Genomic DNA, 24,830 nt, shown 5'->3' with positions numbered 1-24,830 from the left:
AGAAGAGTAGTGGGCTACAAACATGGAGGATATTGGGACTTTGGTGGTGGGTGTGGTGTGGTAAATATCTTGAAGAGATGTGAAAAAGTAATTCTAAAGCACAAAAAGTCCTGTAAACTACTGTTACTTAAATACAAATAAGTAAAAGTAGAACTATCTCAGAAATGATAAAGAGCAATAGATTTGACCCACTGAATAAGAGAAAACTATGAGCCCATTGATATATAAATACAATGAAAGTTTAGCAAGGAAGAGGATATTTACATAGTCATAGTCCCTCTCTACAAAATACTTATTCTGAGAGAATGAGTACCTTTTCAGAAGAAGCCTACAGGGCTGATGGTGGCTCAACCAGTAGAGTGCACACATTATCATGCTCAAGGACCCAAGTTCAAGCCCCTGGTACCCACCTGCAGGGGGAAAAGTTTCAAAAATGGAAGTACATGTGAAGCAGTACTGCACATGGGGGATCCTTATGATGGTCCTCGTGCTTTGCACCATGTGAGCTTAACCCACTGTGCTACCACCCAGCCCCCACTTTTATTTTATTTCTTATTGCCACCAGGATTATTGGTGAGGCTCGGTTCCTGCACTACAGATCCACTGCTCCTGCTGGCCTTTTTCTTTTTTTCTTTCTTTCTTTCATTTATTTATTTATTTATTTATTTAGTGATAAATAGTGGGTTACAAGATTGTAAGATTACAAGGTACAGTTCCACACCACACCCACCACCAAAGTTCTGTATCCCCAGCCTCCCAAGTTCTCATAAGTCTTACAGTTGCTTCTGTTTTGTTCAGATTTTTTTTTTTTTGGCAAGTTCATGTAAATCACATCTCTAGATTCCATGAGTGAAACCATCTGGTAGTTGTCTTTCATCTCTTTACTAAGCTAAACATAATCATCTTTTTTTTTTCATTGCAGAGCAGTATTCCATAGGAGATATAGCTCATAACTTCTTCAGCCAGTCATTTGATGATGAGCATTTAGGCTACTTCCACTCTGCTTAATTTGAATAATGTAGCCATAAACATAGGGGTGCATATGCCCCTTCTAATTTGTGGTTGAGTGTCCACTGGATTAATGCCTAAGAGCGGTATTGCTGGGTCATAAGGTACTTCCCTTTTTATTTGTTTAAGGACTTTCCATAAGGTCTTCCAAAGGAATTGTGCCATTCTGCATACCAACCAATAATGTAACAGACTTCCCTTTTCTCCACAACCTCTTCAATACCTGTCATTTCCTCGTCTGTTGATGTAAGCCATTCTCTCAGGAGTGAAATAGCATCTCAAGAGTAGTTTTAATTTGCATTTCTCTAAGTATCAGTGAAGTGGATTTCTTCATGTGTTTGTGGGCCATATGTATCCCTTTAAAAAACTGTTTAGTTCTTTGGCACACTTATTTATTGGGTTATTTTTGCTTCTTTTGTAGATATGTACCAATTCTGTATATATTTGATATCAGTTGCTTGTCTAATGTGTGAAGTGCAAGTATCCTCTCCCATTTACTGAGTTACCTGGTTATGCTTGTGTTTTTTTGTGTGTTTGTTTGTTTTCGATCTGTAGTTTTTTAGTTTCATGAGTTCCGTTATGTTTACTCATTTTCATTTCCCACGCCCAAGGAATTGAGTCTCCAAATACATCTTTGATATGAAGGTCCTGCAAAGTTTCACCAACATTTTTCTTTTTTTTTTCAATATTTATTCATTTATTTATTCCCTTTTGTTGTCTTTATTGTTTTATTTTTGTAGTTACTGCTGTCATTGTTGTTGGATAGGACAGAGAGAAATGGAGAGAGGAGGGGAAGACAGAGAGGGGGAGAGAAAGATAGACACCTGCAGACCTGCTTCACAGCCTGTGAAGCGACTCCCCTGCAGGTGGGGAGCCTGGGCTCGAACCAGGATCCTTATACCGGTCCTTGCGCTTTGCGCCACGTGCGCTTAACCCACTAGGCAATGGCTTCTTAGGTATGCTACCAAAAGCACAAATAGCAAAAGAAGAACTAAATAAACTGAACTGCATTAACTTTTTTTTTTCAATTTTATACAGTAAACAATATAACTAAGTCCCCACTTACCAACTGACTTGTTTTTGGACTACTCAGAGCTATTAATGTGATACTTGGTTCTGTTAATACAATATATGGAGCTATTAGAGCAGTTAACACTAACACAGTCCACACGGTAGCAGTTGCAGTTCAGCATCTGGCAGTGGGCTGCCTTTGAGCTGGTTTTTTTCAGGGGTCACTAGGACTTTCTTTGCTGAGGTTTCTGCTTTTACAATTCCACTACTCCTCACAGACTTTTTTTTTTCCACATAGCAGATGAAAAGCAGAGGGGAAAATAGAGAGAAATACCCTATAGCACTGCTCCAATGCTCATGAAACTTCCATTTTGCATGGTGCTTCCATGTGGCAGGCAGGGACATGAACCCAGATCCTTGCACATTGTAAAGTGTGTGCTCTTCTGGGTAAGCTATCTCTCTGGCTCCCCACAATGAAGTATTATCCAACAACAACAACAACAACAAAAATCACCAAATATTATTCATCAATAAGAAAGAAATGAGATTGTAACAAAGGAAAAGACTCTGGGAGAGGAAGGGAAGGGGTGGGGAGGGAATGGGGGTCCTGGTGCATGAGGGTGGGCCTAAGTTAAGGAGAACAGAGTTCTGCAGATAGTGTACTGAACAACCTCCCCATAAAATGATAGTCAACAACCTCCCCATAAAATGATTTTAAAAAAGAAATGATATGTTATACCATAAACTTTGAAATTACACAAAGTGAAAGAAACAAGACAAAAAGGCCACCCATTGCATAATTCCATTTATATAAATGTCCAAAATAGATCAAACCCATAAAGAAAGAATAGTTGAGTAGTTCCCTAGGGATAGAGTGCTGAGATAGAATGCTGACTGAGGACTATTGGGTAACGATATTTTATTGTTAAGTTTAAGTTTTCTTTTTTTTAAGTATTTTTATTTATTTATTATTGGATAGAGACAGAAAGAAATTAAGAGAGGAGAGAGAGAAGGAAGACAGAGAGAGGGAGAGAGATAGCAACACCTGCAGCCCTGCTTCACCACTCGTGAAGATAGAGACACCTGTAGGTGGGGACCAGAGACTTGAACCTAACTTGTGCACTATAATGTGGGAACTTAACCAGGTGCACCACCACCTGGCCCCTTGTTTAAGATTTCTTTTTTTCCTTGGGAGACAGAGAGAGACCAGAGTGTCACTTTGGAATATGAAGTGCCATGGATTACACTCAGGACTGTGAGCCCAACACTGTCTCCACTATGCTACCTCCTGGATGCTGGATGGTTTCTTTTTGGAGGCTCTAAAACTAGATTGTGGTGATGATTTGCACAATTTAAAATTATAAAAAAAGATAAATAAAAAACTTACGTTTACACCTTAAGCAGGTGAATTTTATGGTGTGAGAACTTTAAGTCAATAGACTCTCTCTCTCTCTCTCTCTCTCTCTCACACACACACACACACACACACACACACACACACACACACACACTAACTTGGCAATAGCACCAACTGGTGTTAAGAGCCAGAGGAAGGTTTAAATCCTGACACTAGTAATGACCACCTGCACAACTAGGACTTCTCACAGCAGCTGATTTTCTTTGTTTATAAAATTAGGATAGAAATAGCAACCACTCTATAAGATATCTGGAAAGGGAGTTAAGAAAACAGGTGAGTGCTTTGCATACAGTTGGCTTCTGAAGACCCTTGATTTTCTCTTATTACACAGTTCTTGTCACTAGGTTTTGCTGACCCACATAATGAAAACAAGGAGAGAAGGCTATTTTTCTCGTCTCATTTTACAGCTTTGTGGCCTCTTCCCACAAGCTAAAAAGAAAACAGCAGATCCCAAACAATGTCCAGTGAAGAGAAAGAAAGCACTAAAGTGGAGACAGGTACCAAGCATGCAGTCATGGATAAAGAAGGGGCAGAAGTAGACACTCAAATTGCCATCTTTCCCCAAGAGTCCAAACCTACTTTCAGTTTTAATTATAGTGCCATGACCACTAGCCCATCACTCAAAGAGGAAGTGGGTGTCAGAGCATACAACATGACTCCTAGTTCAGGGCCAACAAAAAGAACTAACAAGGCCTCCAGTCTTCCCAGCACTCTCACCTGGTGGTGACACCAGGGAATCAGGGGTGGGTGGATAGAGAAGAAAGGGAGAAAAGAGCAGCTGTTCACACTTTTGTTTCCAGAATGAGAAACGGAAAGATCTACCAAGAGGTACATGGTAATGTCATCAATACGATCATATGGTAGGTGTGTGGCAAGAAACAAAACGTCCTACAAAATTTTCAGAGCCCAAGGGTAGCAAAAACTAGATCAAGCCCCCATATTTCTACCAGACTGCTAGATAATCTTGAATGAATCACCTGTCTGACTCCTACGCTCTCTCCCCATGGGATTACTGATTGAAAAGCTTTAAATATAAGTGTAACTAATGCTCACAAGGCACTGTGACAAAGCAGAGCTTACATGATAGGACACTACAAAATGTAGGTACTTAAAAAGCAAACTCAGTTGTAACGTAAGTACAGCTCATGATACACAGCCAGTGTCTGTTGTGAAGTAAGAAGCGGGGAGCAGGAGCAGGAGATAAAAAAACCCACCAACAAATGTGAAATCCTGAGCATCAAGTTCCTCTCGGTAATCCCTCACAAGCAGGGACTCAGTATTTCCTTACCACATACTGCCTATCACCTGATTGCCCATTGATTTTTTTTGGTTGGAAGCAGCATGGTCAACCACAAAAGAACATAAACATACAGATACCAAATCCCACAAAACCCGACCAGTTTCTGCCCCTTTCTGAGTCACAGCATCTTCAGCTATAAAATGGGCTCAGACTACCTAATTCATAGGGCCATTGTAGAGATGAAAGACAGAAGAAGTATTCTGGAAACTATTCTTGTGTTCTCCCTCAGCTCAGTAACAGGGTTAGGAACACTGCCCTCCACCTACCTTCAAACTGGTAACATCTGGATCCAAGTCACAGAGCAGATGTGAGGACTAAATGAAATAACAGGTAGATGAGGTGCTAAGTACAGTCCAAGTCCTAAAAAACATCAACTGCTATAAGTTCACTTAATTTTTCCACCAGCTCCCTCATTTGTTAAAAAAAAAAAAAAAAGTATTAGTAGTGATCAAACACAGAACTAATATGAGTACATGAGCACATGTACTTAAAGACAGAATGGTATCAGGCCCTCTGAGCATGACAGTGTGTGCTGGGCCCCTGGCTGTGTTTTGACTGTCACAAAGGAAGGGGAGACAAACACTGGCATCTAATGGGTAGAGGGCAAGATGCTGCCAACCAACCTCCATTGCATAGGTCAGCACCACCCCCACCAACAACACAATACAATCCAGAATACCACTACTCTCCAGGCTTAGCAACTCTGGCACAGACTGAATTCTCCCAAGTCTTTTATGTAGATCTCTCTTCTAGACTATTTTTCTTAGATAGAAACAGAGGTAGAAAGACAAGAGACAGAATGAAAGAGACAGGCAGCAAACCTTTCAATGCAGTAGGGGCCAAATTTGAACCTGGGTTGCACACATGGCAAAACAGTACACTATTCAAGTGAGCTATTTTGCTAGCTCTCTCTTCTAGACTTTATTAAGTAAAGACAAAAAAAAATTAAGACATAAAACAGGCTTTATAGATATTTCCTTACTTGACTAGGGCCTAAAATGGAAGTTTATAGAAGACAGAGATCTAGGAGGAAAGCCAGAACTGGAACCCTGGCTTCCTGATGCCCAGACTCCTCCACAACTAATTCAGGGACCTTCCATTATTTCTTTCCCTTCTTCACCTCCACAATCTGTCTCCCTCCTTCTCACCCTGTCTCCCCAGGTCTGCAAACAAGATCTGCTTCCAGTCTAGTATCAACAAAGTTAGAGGCAGGGATGATTTTTCTCTCTACCCTTCCAGTTGCCTATATTCCGTAGGACCTGTCCTCCTGAGCTCCAGCCTGGACTGTGGACCACAGCCCAAGAACTGTTCCCTTGCCCAGGATCCTTTCCTGCAAGGGCCACCTGAGGGGCCTCTGCCACTGCTGCTATCTCAGGAGCTTAGGCAGATGTATGCCTGACAGCACAGGTCAGATCAGAGACCTCAATCAACTTCCTTCTCCCTGTCTATGGGGATGAACTGGCTTCTGGGAGGGGCCAAAGGCAAGTTGGAACAGCTTATGTTCGACTTTCTCCCCAGGAAGTGGTTTTGGAGAGAGAGAAAAATAAAAAATAGGCTAACCAGGGTTATCTTGGTGAGAAAAAGCATGGAGAAAGGACACTCAAGAGAGGCACAGAGTTTGAGCAGAGTGCTCGAACATCTCAAACATTCCATATATTAAGTTCTACCAGTGTAGCCCAAGTGCCTGCCTAAGCCTAAAAGCCACCTGTGAAACTTCTCACCAAGTATTCATCATGGGCTCACCACTACATCAAAAGTCTCCTAACTAATCTTTACAACCTGAGGTAATTTCTTATTTCCATTTTACAGATGATGAAAATGAGGATGAAATTAGTTAAGCAGCATGCCTGACTGCCTTAGCCAGCAAGCAACTGAGCTGCGACTGACTCTTACTTTTTAGACACCAGAAAACTAAATTCTCAACTACTTCATGGTTTCTCAACATATGTTCCCTCTCTTTTGAACTGATACTGTATTACAATGTCTGAATCAATTGCAAGCTACCTTGCAGCCCAAGAAGTGGCACAGTGGACAAGCTTGAAAGTGTTGGAGTTTAACACTCTCAAGCATGAGGTCCTGAGTTTAGCCCCTAGCATTGTATGTACCAGAGTGATGTTCTGCTTCTCCCTCCCTCTCTCTCTTTCGCATAAATAAATAAGTGAAATAAAGCCTTAATAAAATGTCAAGCTGGAAAGGCTGGGTGGTGGCATACATTAACTGCACATGTTACCATGTGTTGTGAGCTCAAACCTCCACCCTCACCTGCAGGGAGGACATTTCACAGTAGTGAAGCAAGCCCGCAGATAACGATCTTTCTCCTTCTTTATCTACCCTGACTATCCCACCCCCGAAATTTCTCTTTGTCCTATAAAAAAAGAAAGAAAGAATGAAGAGAAAGAAAGGAAGAAAGAAAATAGAAAGAAAGTGTCATGGTCTTAGGTACATGTGCATCAGAAGCTTTGCTCTAGCCCCCATTCTAGGTGCTATGACTATAAGATATAAATAGCAGGCAGTCTCTTCCCTAAAACAGGGTTGTTCCTCAATCTGTTCTGACTACAACTTACAGTAAGAATACAATTTACAGGGAGAGAGAGCTAGGACATGCCTACATGTACAAGTACAAGCACACCAAACTACAAATACAACACTGAAACAAGTTTCACAAAATAATCCTTACAATACAATATAGTTAGACATTCTCTGGGAATATAACCAGACTTATATTAAAAAAATTAAACATGCCAGTCTTATTTACTTCACTAAATCTACAGCCTAAAGATTACAATGTATAGCTTTAAAATGGCACTGCCCTTAAGAAACTACCAGTTTGGGCTGAGTGATGGAACATCTGGCTGGACATGCATGCTACAATGTGCAAGAACTTAAGTTCAAGCCTCCAGTCCCCTGTTGCAGAGGGGAGTTTCATAAACAGTGAAGCAGTACTGCAGGTGTCTCCCTGTCACCTCCTCCCCTCTCAAATTCTGTCTCTATCCAAAACAAATAAATTTAAAAAAGAAAAAAAAAACTACCAGTTTAACAGAAGAAATGACATGAGTAACATAAAATTAATTGTAGCACATGTTACCTTGCACAATGACCCAGGTTCAAGCCCCTGGTCCCCACCTGAGTGGGGAAACTTCACCAGTAGTGGCGCAGTGCTACAGTGTCTCTCCTCTCTCCACTCTACTTCTCTCTGCCTCTATAAGAAAATAAAGAAAAAAATTACTGTAACAGTAATAAGCATTTCGGAAACCTGTATGTGTGTCTAGCCCTCAGGTAAGCATTTTACATTAATTATTTGGAATCAAAGTGTAATGCAGGTTGCCTGTTTGAAGCCAAAGTTCATATTCTTCTCACCACCCCATATTTTCTACACAACACAAGAAGTTCCATAGTGAGGTACCTTTCCCTGAGGGGTGGGGATGAGGTGCAGTAAGGAAAAATCACAAAAGTAAAGATTTATGAGTTGTGCCTCGAAGTCCGTATTTTCTAGCATTTGGTGCATAAGCTCCTACACATAAATTTATAGATGTTTCTGGACGGAATGTTCTCGATTTTAAAAAGGAAAAATGCTTACTGCCCTGGCTTCATTTCATCCCTGTCTGAAATGAATAGGGGGGAAGTACCACTTCCTCAGCTTCCCACAGTCCTCCAGCAGTCTGTGAGGTTCGACTTCCCACCCTAAAGCACAAGTTTAATGTCGCCCTGTCAAACATGAGGAAACTGAGGTCCAGAAAGAAGAGAGAGTGGCTATTTAGGACTACACAATCAGCAAGTGTCAAAACTGTCCAGTCCAAACATATTGTCCTCTCTATCTCCTCATACCACTTTTTTGAGGTATCACGTGGAAACAAAGATGAGGTCTCTTTTTTGAAGCACTAGATGGTGAAGGAACATAGAGCCTCCTCACTTCATTCTGCCTTCAGGTGAAAGAATCAAGATGCTCAGATTCACAGGCCACTTCACCAGGCAGCACCCAGTGGCACAGAGATCCATCCATACTCCCAAAGTATCTGCTGTTTGTAAAAACAACTATCTTCCCAACCTTGAAAGATGGGAGAGTGGATAAATGAAACTAAGGAAGCTTCTGATGGGTGGTTTACTCCCTGCAGCATCAAAAAACCACCCCCCAAAGACATGGGGATTCTCCTGAACCCATCTTGGAATCGACCTGAAACCTCTGCATTATGGTTAATCCCTTACTAAAGAATCATAAGCATGAAGTTCAAAGTTTCTCTGCAACTGTGGTAGTCATCCTCCAAGGCAAGACCCAATTTCTGTCACTTGGCATCTGTGCCATTGTATGCCCTTCCCAGCTGATAAAAATCTGGTCTGAGAGGCCAAGGCAAGCTAGATTAATCAGGAAGGAACATCCATCTCCATTGATGTATGGAGGCAAGCCCAGAACTCACTGAACACAAGAATGAACACTTCTATAAGGTCTATAAAATCTCTACCCTGGCTGTGTGGGGACCTGGCATGCACCCTCATACCATGCCAGTTTTGAAAGGGACAAATATGGTCCAAAAAGACAAGGGCCCTGGAGTCCAGAAAAACTCAACCTTTTCTAGAAAATCCTTCCTTATCCCAGTCACCTAATGAATAAAACTCAGCCTGTCATTCTGAAGAAGACTCCAATTACCCCAGTCAGACCTCATCCCTATAACTAACAACAAATGATTTGCCTTGCAATCAGCCTGCAGTCCCCTGAGTGTGTACTTCTGTTCCCCACTTCTGGTAAATATACACTGACTACTGTCTTCGTGTCTGAATTCTTTCTGAACTCTGACAAGAATCTGTACCCAGGTTCAAAGTGCATTTTTTTTTATTTCTTTATTGGGGGATTAATGTTTTATATTTGACAAGGTGCATTTTTTCTCACCTCCCTAGACCTCATTTTCTATCATCTCTGCCAGTGAGCCAACCAAACTCACTGCCTCCCACCAAAATTGCAAGCAAAAGAATACAGGAGAACTGATGGTATGTCATGAATAAAGCTGGATCATGAAACGCACTACAACTTCTATTTCAACTACTCTCTTCTCTTCTGGAACACCCATTTGAGGAAGCTAGCTGCCATGGGCTGAGCTGCCCTATGAAGAGGCCACATGGCAAGGAACTGAAGTCTTGCAAAGCCAGGAAGAAACTGAAGCTGGCCAACAGCCAGATGAGTGAACATGAAAGGGGATCTTCCAAGCCACATGAAACTGCAGAGAACTGGAGACCTGGGTACCAGCCTAACTCGTGGCCCTGTTAGAAACACTGGCATGCCAAGATGTCTGTTCCTCACAGCCATGCTAGAGGGCTGTTAGGGTGCATATGTCTGAGGCCCCAGGTTTGAGACCAGTACAGGAGGTGAAATTGTGCTGTGGTGTCTCTCAGAGGTAAAAAGTAAACAAAACCTTGAAACTTAATTAAGTGAAATAATAAGTGGTTTTTAAGCAGCTCTGTTTTACAGACAATTTGCATGGCACTAGATAACCAACTATAAAACCAAAGCTTCCTGGGTTGACATAAGAAAGGCCCTGCTATGAAACTAAAAGTCCAGCTGAAGGGGCCAGGTGGTGGTGCACCTAGTTGAGTGTACATGTTACAATGCTCAAGGACCCAGGTTCAAGCCCCTAGTCCCCACATGCAGGAGTAAAGTTTCATCAGTGGTGAAGCAAGACTACAGGTGTCTCTCTGTCTCTCTCCCTATTACCCCCTTTCCTTTCAATTTCTATCTCTATCCAATAAATAAAGATAATAAAAAAATGTAAAGTCCAGCTGAAACAAAGAGAAAGGAAGGGTGGAAGGGAGGAAGGGAGGGAGGGAGGAAGAAAGGAAGGAAAGAAGGAAGGAAGGAAGGAAGGAAGGAAGGAAGGAAGGAAGGAAGGAAGGAAAAGTTTCAATACCTCCATTGCTTATCCCACAAGGTGACCAGATGTCCTTGTTAAACACAGAGAGATGTTTCCTTGCAGATTATTTAAGGATGTCATGAGAAGAGTTCATAAAAAGTCTGTGTTTATTGATTTAATACTGGTTTACAATACCACACAATTTGAGGAGTGCAGTCTCACACTACTATGGGTATATGACTCACCATAACCAGCACCAAAGTTCCATCCTACCACACCAAAGACCCACTCCCTCACACAGCCACCAGTTTGAACAGCTTCTAAGAGTCAATTTGGTTATTATTTTTATGCAAATTCATTTGTCTTATTTATATTTTACAAATGAGTGAAACCATCAAGTAGTTGTCTTTCACTTCCTTCCTTATTTCAAAAAAGATCTTTGATCAGAGAATTCTATAAATTAAAGCTGTTATAACCAGGATTCTGAAAGGTACCCTCCTAAGCCCATTCCCCAATGTTACAAAATGAGGCAGTTCTGCTTAGTGAGAGCAAATAGAAAAGCTTCTGCTACACCACTCACCAGCTATATTGTAAGTACCCAATCACTGCCCTTCATAATAAGAAGCATAGTAAAGAGTGATAAGTGCTTTCACATCATTTCCTCATCTATTTCTTTATCTATCGTCACTGGGGCTTCACCATTCCAGGTTGACTTTTTCAAATAAAAAGGCAATAAAGAAAGAGAGAGAGAGAGAGCACATCAGGGTAAGCCACACAGTATGAAGTGCAAGGACACTTGCAAAGATCCCTCTCATTTTACTCATTCATTAGAGAGACTACAGCACTGAGATATTCCATCAATTCAGTGGGAACCAGGCTAGAATATGGGTCCTTATGCAGGGCTAGCTTTGTGGGAGAGAAATTACCAGAAACTCATGGCTGAGCGGGAACACAATCCCTCGTTTATTAATCAGATACATCACCTTTTATGTATCTCTTCACCAGAAGTGGCAAGGGGAAAGGAAATGACTAGGAGAGGAGGTGGAGAAAAAAAAGAACTAGAACAGAACATAGAAAGCTTCCATCTAACCAGTGAGGATTAAACCAATACCCTGCAGGCAGGGCGGGTCTCTGGCAAAACAGTGATTATGTAAATAGACCACAACATCAAGCAATGCAGCAGATCTGGCATAATGAACAACATCCTTATTTATTCTTTTAAGTAATTTTTATTAATTTTAACTTTTTAAATTGATTTATTTATTTGCTAGCACACTGCTCAGGTCTGGCTTATGATGGTATGGGGTATTAAGCCTGAGACTTCACAGCCTCAGATATGAAAGTCGTCTGCATAATCATTATACTATCTCCTGCTCCCCACATTTATTTATTTCACCCAAGCAAAGGATTCTGGGGAAAGATGTGAAGCGAGGGGGTGTAACAGACATAAGGGTCCTGGTGCATGATGGCGGACAAGGATGTATGTTGGGGGTGGGGGTAGTTTGCAGACACCTACCTTAGGAAGATGAAAAACTGTATCCATATGCCAACAATTGTACTGTATACCATTAACTCCCCCAGTAAAATGACTTAAAAAATTATATACCAATCTAAAAAAAATTATTTACTTGAGAGAGAGAACCAGAGCATTACTCTGGCACATAGGGTGTGAGGAATCAAACTCAGGATCTCATGCTAGAGAGTCCAATTCATTATCAAACAGTTCACCTTCTGGATATCCTTTCTCATTTAATACTCCATTTAGCATATATGGACAATGAAACTTATAGTAAAAATCTGGTTAGTATTGGAGTCAGGACTAACTTTATACTCATGCAACTCCAAGTACTATGCTCTTTCCTGTTAACCAATTTTCCTTTCACTACACCAAGGAGTCTGAAAGGATCCAGTACAGAAGACATTCAGGCACAACTAACAAAACTGAAGATTAAAAGAAAAATGGAGAAAACCTGCTTTTACAATTAGTGGGGAAGGAGCCATACACAAGGGCCCCCTCATACCTGCAGAGGGGAAGCTTCAGAAGTGGTGAAGCAGGTCTGCAGGTGTCTTTCCTCTCCCTCTCTATTCCTCCTCGCCTCTCTCAATTTCTCTCTGCCCTATCAAATAGAATAGAAAGAAAAAACAAAAACAAAAAAATGAGGAGCCGGTTAGTGGCGCACCTGGCTGAGCACACATGTTATAGTGTGCAAGGACCCAGGTTCGAGCCCTCAGTCCCCACCTGCAGGGGGAAAGCTTCACAAGTGGTGAAGCAGGGTTTCAGGTGTTTCTCTCTCTCCCTCACTCTCTCCCCTTCTAGATATCTGGCTGTTTCTATCATAATAATAATAATAAAGATTAAAAAATTAAGGGAGTCAGGCGGTAGTGCAGTGGGTTAAGCACACGTGGCGCAAAGCGCAAGGACCAGCGTAAGGATCCCGGTTCAAGCCCCCGGCTCCCCACCTGCAGGGAAGTCACTTCACAGGCAGTGAAGCAGGTCTGCCAGGTGTCTATCTTCCTCTTCTCCTCTCTGTCTTCCCTTCCTCTCTCTATTTCTCTCTGTCCTATCCAACAATGATGACATCAACAACAATAACTACAACAATAAAACAAAGGCAACAAAAAGAAATAAATATTTTTTTTAAAAAATGGTTGCCAGCAGCAGGGGATTCATATTGCCAGCATCAAGTCCAGGCACCAGTCATAACCTTGGTGGCATTATAAAATAATAATAAATAAATAAATAGCCATATGCTCCTCTGCAGCCTCCTTGTCTTACAGAAAGAGAAACTGAGGTCCACAATGAGAAAAGGATTTGGCCACATTCACAGAGTCTTTAATTAATAAAATTCATATTTCTAATTACTGGCCCAGCACAATTTCTAATGTATTTTCCTCTCTCTCTGATGTCAATCTCAGAAATAGGGAGGGGGTGGGATACTGAATGCCAGTAATGGGAATTATGTGGAATTGTACCTTTCTTATCCTATGGTCTTGTTGACCATAAAGTTTTTTATTTTATGAATAAATTTTAAAAATTTATAAATAAATAAAATTTTTAAAAAATTTAATAAGATTTAAGAAGATTATCTGACCAAAGGCATCTACCAAGGAGATGATGAAGCAAAAATCTGAAGCTGGGACTGTGTCCTTTAATTTCATGATACAGTTAATGCAAGAGAAGATAAAAACCCAGATTCTGTTCATATCATTTTCACTGAAGTTTGCTTCTACTTATATTGGGTCAATTAAAAATCTATTTACCCATGTTCCTCCAAAAATCACACTAGAACCAGGTAGATAGTTCATGTATTAAAGCATAGATTTGCATACTCTGAGGACCCAGAGGCCTCAAAGTCATTCCACAACCTCAAGTCCAAGCTGAGCAGTGCTTTTGCTGCCACCCTCATATAAATAAATCAAGAGAATTTTTTTAATCACACTAAATAAGGTAAAGACATATTTTTTAAAGGAGGCCCAGGTAAACTTCCATGGATGGTCAGAGATGTTTTAGGGTCTCCCTCTTCCCTCCCTGCAGTCACCATCATGGAGTCTTTAAAATTACAGAATTAAAAAAAAAAAAAAAAGGTCCCAGGAGACACCTCAGTGATATGTGGTGTGAGGCTCTGTGTTCATCCTCGACCATCATATTAGTAATATACAGACAGCTGTCTAGCTATAGACAGAACTAGAGATACTTGAGCAAGGACAAGAATGACAATGGGCTCATCAGAATATCAGTAAGTGGGGGCCAAATGGCAGTGCACCTGGTAGAACACACATATTATAGTGCGCAAGGACCTGGATTTAGCCTTGGTCCCCACCCGCAGAGGGAAAGCTCTACAATAGGTGAAGCAGTGCTGCAGTTGTCTCTCCCTATCTCCCTGTCCCGTCTTGGTTTCTCTCTGTTCTGTCAATAAATTTTAGGGCCAGGCAATAGTTTAACCAGTAAGGTGGGGGCCTTGTCAGGTGTGGATTCTGGGTTCAAACTCTGGCACCACATTACAATGCCAAATCGCTGCAGTATCTCCCCCCCCCCCCATCTCTGTATCTGTCTGTCTCCTTCCAGAATGAGAATGAAAATGGAAATCTGGCCCAAGAATGGTAGAATTACACGTGTGAGGTCCCAGCATGGGGTGCGGGGGTAGGGAATTAAGCTATAAATAATGATGAAAGGTTATGTCACACACACACACGGAGGGTGGGACAGAATAAAGCCATAATCTATATACTTTTTTTCCCTCCAAGGTTATCACTAGGGCTCAGTGCCTGTGCTATGAATCCATGGCTCCTGAAGCCTTTTTTTTTTTTTTTTCCACTTTTAGTAGATAGGACAGAGAGAAATTGAGAAAGAAGGAGGAGACAGAGACAGAGAGAGAAAGAAAGGTAGACACCTGCAAACCTGCTTCATTGCTCATGAAGCTTCCCCCTACAGGTAGGGAACAGGAGCTCAAACCTGGATTCTTGTGTGAGTCCTAGTGTACTATACGATCTTAACCAGGTGTGCCACTGCCCAGCCCATAATCTATAGTCTTTTACTCTCCCTGGGCAGCAGACATGTGTGGTTCCCAAGCAACAAGTGTGCATCCTAGAAAAATGTGCTGTATGAAAGGATGGAACAGGCCTAGGAGTATACATAAGCCATGTAAGCCAATAGCAAAAGCTTGAATGGAGGTCTTATTTTCTTATCTTTCTGTAACATATTTCCTACCAGTCAATGTAAGAATTAGAGAAGCTGAGTAGTGGCACACCTAGTTAAGCAAACATTTTACCATGCCCAAGGACCTAGGTTCAAGCCCCCACTCCCCACCTGCAAGGGGGGAAGCAGTGCTACTGGCCTCTCTCCCCTTCCCTCTCAATTTCTCTCTGTCTCTACCTAAAACAAGCAAAAAAAATAAATATTTTAAAAAGAGAGAAAGAGTAAGACAGAATCAGGCCAGGAGATAGCTGACCTTGTAGAGTACACATTTTACCATAGATAGGGATCCAGGTTTGAGTTCCCAGCTACCAAATGCAAAGAGGAAGCTTCAAAAGTGGTGATGAAGTAATGCTGCTGTAATGTTCCTCCTCTATCTTACTCTCCCTCTAACAGGGGAAAGGAAAGAAAGAAAGAAAGAAAGAAAGAAAGAGAGAAAGAAAGGAAGAAAGAAAGAAAAGAAAAGAAAGAAAGAGAGAAAGGGAGAGAGAGAGAAAGAAAGAAAAGCAGAGGGAGATTATAGGATGAGTCAGTAACCCATGTAACAAAACAAGGATAGGGGGCTGGACGGTAGTGCACCAGTTTAACTCAAATAGTACAAAGCTCTAGGACCCTAGCAAAGATCCCAGTTCAAGTCCCCATCTCACCCCCTGCGGGGAGGGGGGTCACTTCACAAGTGGTGAAGCAAGTCTGCAGGTGTTTATCTTTCTCCCTCTCTATCTTGCCCTTCTCTCTCAATTTCTCTTTCCTACCCAATACAATGGGGAAAATCGCCTTCAGGAGCAGTGGATTCCTAGTGCCAGCACCTGAGCCTCAGTGATAACCCTAGAGGCAAAAAAGAAAAAAAAAAAAAGGATGCAGAGACATTATTTCCCATGGTAGTCTACTTTCTGGCCTCCTTTACCAACTCCAAAAAAGGTGTTTTGTGTTTGGGCTTTCCCTGGTGAGAACTCATAGTACTTGAACAGTAAAAGTGAAAGCCTCATATTCTGATTCATATTCCAATTCTCTGGTTGTATTCAGTTCTGAAAAGAGACTACCAATCCCAAATTGACAACTTGGATGTGAAGAAGGGATTTCAGAAATAGTGACAGGCCAAAGCTGAGCTCACCTACCTTGACCATGAAGTGTGAGAAAAGTAGCTTTTCTTTCTTTTTTTTTTTTTTTGAGGGCAGGGAGTTACGTTTATTTTACGATAACGAGTTACAGGCCAATTCCTACCAGACCTTTCAGCCCTCCTGGGAATAAAATATCCCCAAAGGCAGGTGTTGCTACATCTGTTAGCCAGCTAAAATAGATTCACTTTTAAATACCAAACTGCAAGAATGCCTATAGTGCCAAATACAGTATTAACAACTTATGGGCTGCTACTTAATAGACAACCATTATGTGAGTGCCACCACTATTCACACCCTATTCCCATCTGAATTTGCCATCACTACATGAAACACAATTACATACTCAATTTGTGTTTTACTAATCCAGGAGTCAGTAGAATAGCTCTAAATTCAGCTGGAGCTGCAAAGTCAGCAACAGGTCTGCATTCCTGTCATCTGACTCAGCGACTGTGACATTATAAACAGACCACTTAATTTTCTTGGGCCTCAATTACTTCCTATGTAAAATAGGCACACACAATAGCCTCAAGAGACACCTGATGTAACAATGAAGTAAGAGCATCTCTTTTTTTTTTAATTTCTTTACTGGGGAATTAATGTTTTACATTTGACAGTAAATACAATAGTTTGTACATGCATTACATTTCCCAGTTTTCCATATAACAATACAACCCCCACTAGGTCCTCTGTCATCCTTTTTAGACCTATATTCTCCCCCCCCCCACCCTAGAGTCTTTTACTTTGGTGCAACAATGCCAATGGATTCATAGTGCAGGCACCAAGCAAGGCCCAGCAATAACTCTGGAGGGAAAAAAAAAAAAAAGGCCAAATATAAACAGATGGTTGCAGAAATAATAGTTGACCCATATCTGCAACCCTGGGGGAATTTCTGTAGCTTGTAATGGAGGGATCGGGAATCCAGTGATGATAACAGTGTAGAGCTGTACCTCTGTTACCCTGTAATTTTATAGATCAATATTTAATAACTAATAAAAATTAAAAATAATAAAAAATACAAAAAGAGAGGGAGTCAGGTGGTAGCGCAGTGGGTTAAACCCATGTGGTGCAAAGCGCAGGGACTGGTCAGGATCCCGGTTCAAGCCCCCGGCTCCCCACCTGCAGGGGAGTTGCTTCACAGGCAGTGAAGCAGGTCTGCAGGTGTCTCTCTTTCTCTATTCCTCTCTATGTCCCCCTTTCTCTCAATTTCTCTCTGTCTCTATCCAATAACAAATAAATAAATAAAGTTTAAAAAAAATACAGAAAGAATTCAAAGAAAAAAATGTTCATCCATTGTAGGCCAATGAGTTTAGGCTCTCCCTCTTCGGAGACAGAACTTAACTTGATGGGTTTTGATGCAATCAAGCTTACAGAAGGTAATTCCACCACTTCTTGAAGCCTTACATAATTCATCGTGTAATCTCAAACAGGAATGCCAGCCCACACAAAAACAGCAAAAAAAAAAAAAAAAAACTTCAGCAGGCAAGGATTTTAAAGGAAGCTAGTCAGTGGGCTTAAAGAGAAAGGCACAGGGGCCTGGGTGGTGTCACACCAGGTTAAGCACACATAGTAGGAAGTGCAAGAATCCCAGGCTTGCCCCTGTTCCCCATCTGCAGGGGTGTTGTTTCACAAATGGTGAGGTAGGTCTGCAGATGTCTATCTTTCTCTCTCCTTCTCTATCTTCCCTACCCCGCTCAATTGTTCTGTCCTATCCAATAAAATGGGGAAAATAATGGCCTCCAGGAGCAGTGGATTCATAGTGCTGGCACTGAGTCTCTGAGTCTCAGTGATAATCCTAGAGGCAAAAGAGTGTGGGGGGGGGGGGGGAGAAAAGCACAATGAAACCACAGAACACTAAAGCATCAATTACCTGTTAGACTTCATGGTGGAAGTAAGCAGGCCTGAAAGCCAAAAGCCACAGAGGTCATTCACTCTAACAGCTCTCAGTACAGGCAGAAAAGCTAAAGTCCATAGAGAGAACGAGGCTAAAACCAGTTTAACATTATACTTTGCACTCCAAGATATTTTACCTGAATTATCTCAGTTTTCTACAAGGCAACACAGTAAAGAAAGTATTGATTTCCCAAAGAGACACAATGTTATTTAAAGTATTAAAATTTAAATATCTGTGTTAATTACCCTTGTGTATTTCTTTTTTTAGTGAGAAATGCTTTCATTTTGATATCATGTGTTACAAAAAAAAAAATTCATCTCGAGAACTGGGGTTCTCCTTAAAGAGGAAAAAAAAACTACACCTGGAAGTAGATTCTCAGTAACTTTCTATCTTAATTGTCCTACTTTCTGAGTCTGTCATTTGCAATGTATTAAATACCAAATAAGAATTATTGCAATGGGCCAAGCAGTGACACACCTTGTTGAGTGCACACATTAATTACCATGTATGTATAGGACCCCAGATTCAAATCCCTGGTCCCCAGCTATAGGAGGGAAGTTTCACCAGAAGCAGTGAAACAGTGCTGCTGGTGTCTCTCTCCCTATTTGTTCTACCTCTCTCAATTTCTCTCTGTCCTGTCAGATAGGAGGAGGAAAAGGAAGTGGAAGGAGGAGGGAAGAGGAAGAAGTAGGAGGAAGGAGCAGGAGGAAGGAAGAGGAAAAAAGAGGAGGAAGTAGAAAGAGAAAGGAGGAGGAGGAAAGAGGAAGAAGAAGAAAGAAGAAGGAAAAGGAGGAAAGAGGAGGAGGAGGAAAAAGGAGATGGAAGGAGAAGGAGGAAAGAGAGAAGGAAGAAAAGGAAGGAGGAGGAGGAAGGAGGAGCAGGAGGAGGAACAGAAGGAGGAGGAGAAGTAGAAGTATCTATTTTAGTTTCTATGCAGAAATTAAGAAGCACAGATTTGAATCAGACAAGATTATTTCCATGAAGGTAGACAGACATGATGATCAGCCATTATATTTGAATCGCAAAGACCTGGCTTCAAATTTTGGATCTACCCTTTACTAGCAAAGGCCAATCATTTCCTTCTTCATCAGCCTAACTAAAAAGGTTGGTAGCAACATCGTGAGATGGTTCTTTAAGAGCACCACAATATATATGCTTAGTGTGTGTTTGCTTACATGGAAGACTCCTTAGGGAAGATCTCAGGCAGTGAGGGAGGGCCACCCACTGTTAGTTCTCCCATAATGCTGGAACTTCTAAGGAATGCTGTTTGCCTGATCATGCTGACTTTGTGTATGTGCATTAGAACAACCCACTTAGGCTGCAGAGGTAGCATAAGGGTTATGCAAAAAAAGGCATTCATATCTGAGGTTCCAGGTTCAATCCCCAACACCACTATAAGGCAGAGATAAGCAGTGCTCTGGTGAAAGAAAGGAAAAATGAAAGAATTATCCCACCTCAACATTAAAAGACAGAAAGGGGAACCTTGTTGGTCCCACAAAACGAAAAGGGAAGAAGATAATACCTGTCCATCATAATCAAGATTGCAAAGGGAAGTCAACAATAGAGAAAGGCCTAAAAATGAAACCCTGAAAAGCCTTAAAGTAAACATCTAGTTAAGTGCAAATATGTCTGCAAGTTAGAGCTGGGAAAAGAGGTTTGCAGCCATCAGGAATTTAGAAACTCCTATGGACACAACACATTCCCATTTCAGACAAAATTCTATCAATCAAAATAGACTCTGTCTCCTATTGGTCACATGTTTGGGGCAGCAGAGAATTAAGACATGGTTCTAAAACTCTAAGGCAGTTCCAATACACATGTTAATATCACTATAAAAATAAAGTTTCACCACTGAGGTCCTGCCCTACTATTATTCAGTGGACAGTATTCAGTAGTGACCAGAGTCATACCACTTTTCCTTCCAATTCCCACTCAACTCCCCTAATAGCAAGCTTCTTCCAGCCTTTCTTCAACCGGTTTACCACAATGCCCACCATCTCTCATCTAGAAGCCTGAACACAAGCCACTACTGCTTAAACTTAACTGACAGTGAAGCCCACACTTAGGCCACCTACAGCCTTCAAATCAAACTCTACAGGAGTTTAAAGCCTCATCAGAGCAAATTCTGCTCCACCTACTCCAAGCACTGAGAAGAACAGCTCAGACAAAATGGAATTAAGTCTTCTGCAAAGATTGTGAACATTTATTAAGCATTTTTTTTAGTGATTTAATAATGGCTTACAAGATCATAAAATTACACACCACACACACCATACCCCTTCCCTCCCACCCCCAAGGATAACCACCATGGTTTTTACAAAGTCTTAGTGATGATTTGGCTATTTCTGCCCTCATTTTTCAAAGGAGAAAATGTGTTCACCAAAATTAAGTGATTTGCCCCAAATTATTTAATCCAGTTTATGGATTAAATGGAGCCGAATCTCCTAGGCAAATTAGCTGAGTCTACTTTAAACTTCAATTTCCCCACTGCATCTCACATCTTAGTCTAACAATAACCCTGTGAATCAGATAAAAGCAGTATCAGTATTATCACATTTTACAAATGAGGGAAGCAGTGTCTAAGGAAGAAGCACTATTTTCTTATTTATTTTATTTTTTTAAACATATATAAAGAAATGGAGGGAGAGGGTGGAAATAAGGAAAAAGAAAAAAAAGATACCTGCAGCACTGCTCATTCTGCAGGTGAGGACCCTGCAGGTGAGGACCAGGGCATTGAACTAGGTAGGTCTTTGCATATGGTAGCTTGTGCACTCAAACAGGTGTGCCACCCCCCACCCCAGTCCCAAAGGACATGTTAGTCAGAGGCAGAGCCACAGCTCATACCCAGATCTTTCCCCCCCAAATCTGAGTCCTTCCCACCAGTCTACATTTCCTCTAAAGCTGTGCCTGGTGGAGGGGTACTACAGAAACACACTCAACAAGGACATAGAAGTGCTTGCTCCATTAAGAGTTTGACTCGCTCAGCTTTGCTTTTGTCATTTATAAAGTAAAGGTGCACTAATTTCAGGACCCATCTTCCTTGGGTGGTAGGTAGAGTATATTATCCAACCTCCCTTCGGAGAATGGAACAGTCTCTATCTATCATCATTGATCCACATTGAGGGCAAGGTCCTATAGGGGCCCACAAAGGGTTCCATTATGTTGTTCCTCATGGAGATGACCAGTGACAGTGGAGAGAGAGATCTGTTAGAGATGTATGCCTATCATGTCTCTGTGGGAATCCCAGGACTCCCTGACTAGGCCCCTAGGTGATGGGGTGGCCTGGTAGTGACTAAAGAGTCATCATTAAAGAAGATGGGTCCTGAAATTAGCACAGCCTAGAATGTTTCTAGCCATGACCACAGAATGTGAGCTCACACCTACAGGGATGCAGGGGTTACATAGGCTCCTGTGCTAACTATGGGCCCAAGATAAAATCAATAAGGTTTACATTAACAATATTTATATACTTTCCCCATATTTGAGAGCTACTTTTTTCCCTGATCCACCTTTCTAGTCCTTTTTCAAACTATGACACTATTTCCCCAGACAATATCTTTGGTCTACCTGCTCTGGTAAAAATGAAATAAAATAAAATAAAGTAAAAAAAAAAAAAAAAAAAAGAAAAGGCCACAAACCACCTCATAATGCAACACTGGAACATCCAATAACAGTCAAGCACATCTGGAACAAAAGTCATGTTTGCAGTGGAGCTCTTTTCTTCACTGCTAGAGTCACACCTTCTAGTCAACCAGGTAATCTCTCTCTCCCTGGTGTCATTAGCTCTGTATCAATTACATAGCTAAATCCCATCAACACAAACAAATTACAAGTGATTTTTTTGCCTAATTAACATTTATGAAACAAAAAAATAAAATTTATCCCAGATGGATAAATATCAGGACACAAATATTTGTATGTTACTTTCATATATATTTAACAAGTTACTTTCATATATAAACATATGTGTGTATATATATTTGTATGTATGCCTATGTATATCTACTGAACCCTAAGCACCCTTCCCATTCAAAACTAGCATAAATTTATAAATATTCCATATTTAGAAAATGTGTTAAAATTTAGGTACAGGGCATAGTGTTAAAAATTAAGGTGATCTTACAGAAGAAAATAAAAGGCAATGAATGCCTAGGCAGAACATAAAATATGTATGGCCTCATCAGCCTGAACACATATTAGTTATAAGAGCACAGAAGAACCCTCCTTGTCTCTTTAGTAACTGAAGTAAATAATTCATGTACTGCCCCAGGACAAGATCACAGAGGCAGGAATCTTGGTTCATGCAGTTAAGCCAGTGCAGATCTGGATATGATCAAAGACCTGAGGCCAGAAACAATTACAGAAAAGAGGGGGTCTGTGTAAGGAGGACAGACAGGCCTACGCCTCCTCTTGATCTTAGAATAAAGTTCATATTATGTTAGCCAAGCATCACCACTTTCTATACATATAAGTTGAATTAAGCATGTCCACAAACATTTGCTCGTTTAATTCTGCTAACACTCAATATATTCCCTATAGTACATAAAAGGAATTTGAAGCTCAAAGAGGGGGGAGAAACAGCATGAGAAGTCAAACCTTTGCCTCCAAGTATTATCTTTTTTTTTCTTTTTAAAAATATGGAATGCTTCACAAATTTGTGTGTCATCCTTGCGCAGGGGCCATGCTAATCTTCTCTGTATCGTTCCAATTTTAGTATATGTGCTGCTGAAGCAAGCACCCTCCAAGTACTTTCTACTTCTCCCTGATGATAAACTATTGCTTTCACTATACAGGTCCTCACACATAAATTATCCTGTTTTATATCTCACCATCTTGTGATGTGTATTTTCATTATTTCTTATGAACCTATCAACCATAACATTTTTTCTTTTCCCCAGAGCACTGCTCAGCTCTGGATTATGGTGGTGCTGGGGACTGAACCTGGGAGCTCAGAGCCTAGCATGGCAGTCATCTGCATAACCATTATGCTGTCCCCCTAACCCACCTTTACAGTTTTGATAGGAATACAGCTACCCAGCACAATTCCCCTCTTCCTCCTTCCTAATAGAGGGTTCCCTTCCTCTCTTACTCTTTCTCCCCTAAATTTGTACTTTTTCTAAATAATTTCATTGGGGGGATAGTGGATTACAGTACCCTTGTTGACACATACATACAATTTCTCATGCTGTCTAGAGAATTTGTACTTTAACAAAGTTCTCAAGTGACCACACTATGAAGACTACAGTCCTAAGGAAAAGGTGATCCCAAACCTACTCCAGGGCCAATATCAGATCTATATTCAAATCAAACATGCTAATCCATTCTCCTTGCCAGAGATTAGCTTATGAATTCAAGTTTAATCAATTAGTACATGGTACTGGAAACTATTATAGTTCATGAGTGAACAAATAGCCTTCATTGATTCAAGTAGACTAAAGAGAATTCTGCCTTTTATTTATTTTTAAATATATTTTTATTATCTTTATTTATTTATTAGATAGAGACAGTCAGAAATCATGAGGGAAGGGGGGGGTAAGGAGAGAGACAGAGAGACACCTGCGGCCCTGCTTCAGCACTTGCAAAGCTTTCCCCCTGCAGGTGGACACTGGGGGCTTGAACCCAGATCCTTGTGCACTGTAAAATGTGAGGTCAACCAGGTGTGCCACCACCCAACCCACTGCCTTCTATTTTTTTTTTTGCCTCTAGGGTTATCGCTGGGAGTGGGTGCCTGCACTATGAATACACTGCTCCTGGAGGCCATTTTTCCATTTTGTTGCCCTTGTTGTTATTATTGTTATTGTTGTTATTTCTGTTGTTGTTGTTGGATAGGACAGAGAGAAATTGAGAGATGGGGAAAGAAAGACACCTGCAGACCTGCTTCACTTCTTGTGAAACGACTCTCCTGTAGGTGTGGAGCTGGGGACTCAAACCAGGATCCTTAGCCAGTCCTTGCGCTTTGTACCACATGTGCTTAACCCACTGTGCTACCTCCCACCCTCATCCCCCCCACCTTCTTTTTATTATTAATGTCTTGTTGTTGTTGTTTAGACAGAGAGGCAGAGAAAATGAAAGATCAAAACACTGAAGCATTCTTCTTGCAGTGGGTGCTGGGCTTGAACCTGGCTTCCACACATGGGAAAGTAGCCCACTATCCAAGTGAGCTATTTTTCTGGTCCTTGTTTCCTGTTTTGAAATGTGAAATCAGTGCCTGTCTCTGTCTTCCGCATTCCTCCCTCTACCATCCACTTCCCTTCCTGCTTTCTTTCTCCTCTTCCACCTCTTCCTTCTCCCTCCCATTTCCTGTACCCCATCTGCTGTTCAACAAAGAACTTAGCTCCTCAATTGTTCTAGCAGCCAGTTTAGTACCATGATAGAAGCCAACATAGGGATAAAAGGAATTCAATATTAACATACATCTGTTTGACTCCAGCCAAATATGAGTTAGAAATTTTGCTTACAGGACTCTAAAGTGCATAGAATTTGGCACTAGAAAAGGGTACAAGTCACATGAATACTCTCCATGGCAGTACTATATGTTAATTTGCTGAATATCAA

At 41.1% G+C, this 24,830-nt stretch overlaps 1 protein-coding gene and 1 non-coding gene across 6 annotated transcripts in view; both read right to left on the bottom strand.

The window, feature by feature from the left end:
• The window catches only part of PAK1 (p21 (RAC1) activated kinase 1), a 161,395-nt gene that overhangs the window by 110,573 nt on the left and 25,992 nt on the right, over window positions 1-24,830 (bottom strand). Inside the window, exon 1 of one of the 5 annotated variants that reach the window (XM_060176708.1) lies at window positions 7,822-7,914. The exons of the other annotated variants lie outside the window; for them this stretch is intronic. The gene's annotated coding sequence lies outside the window, so the exon portion shown is untranslated. Of the gene's footprint in view, window positions 1-7,821; window positions 7,915-24,830 lie in introns of those variants that run through there. 5 annotated transcript variants of the gene reach the window in all.
• LOC132534115 (U6 spliceosomal RNA) lies at window positions 22,907-23,013 on the bottom strand. Its single transcript, XR_009545794.1, has one exon. It is a non-coding gene; the product is annotated as a U6 spliceosomal RNA (small nuclear RNA).

Source organism: Erinaceus europaeus, chromosome 17 (genome assembly GCF_950295315.1).
Source record: "Erinaceus europaeus chromosome 17, mEriEur2.1, whole genome shotgun sequence".
NCBI lineage: Eukaryota > Metazoa > Chordata > Mammalia > Eulipotyphla > Erinaceidae > Erinaceus > Erinaceus europaeus.
The sequence above is the reverse complement of the archived record's forward strand: the minus strand, read 5'-3'. Positions and strand labels throughout refer to the sequence as shown.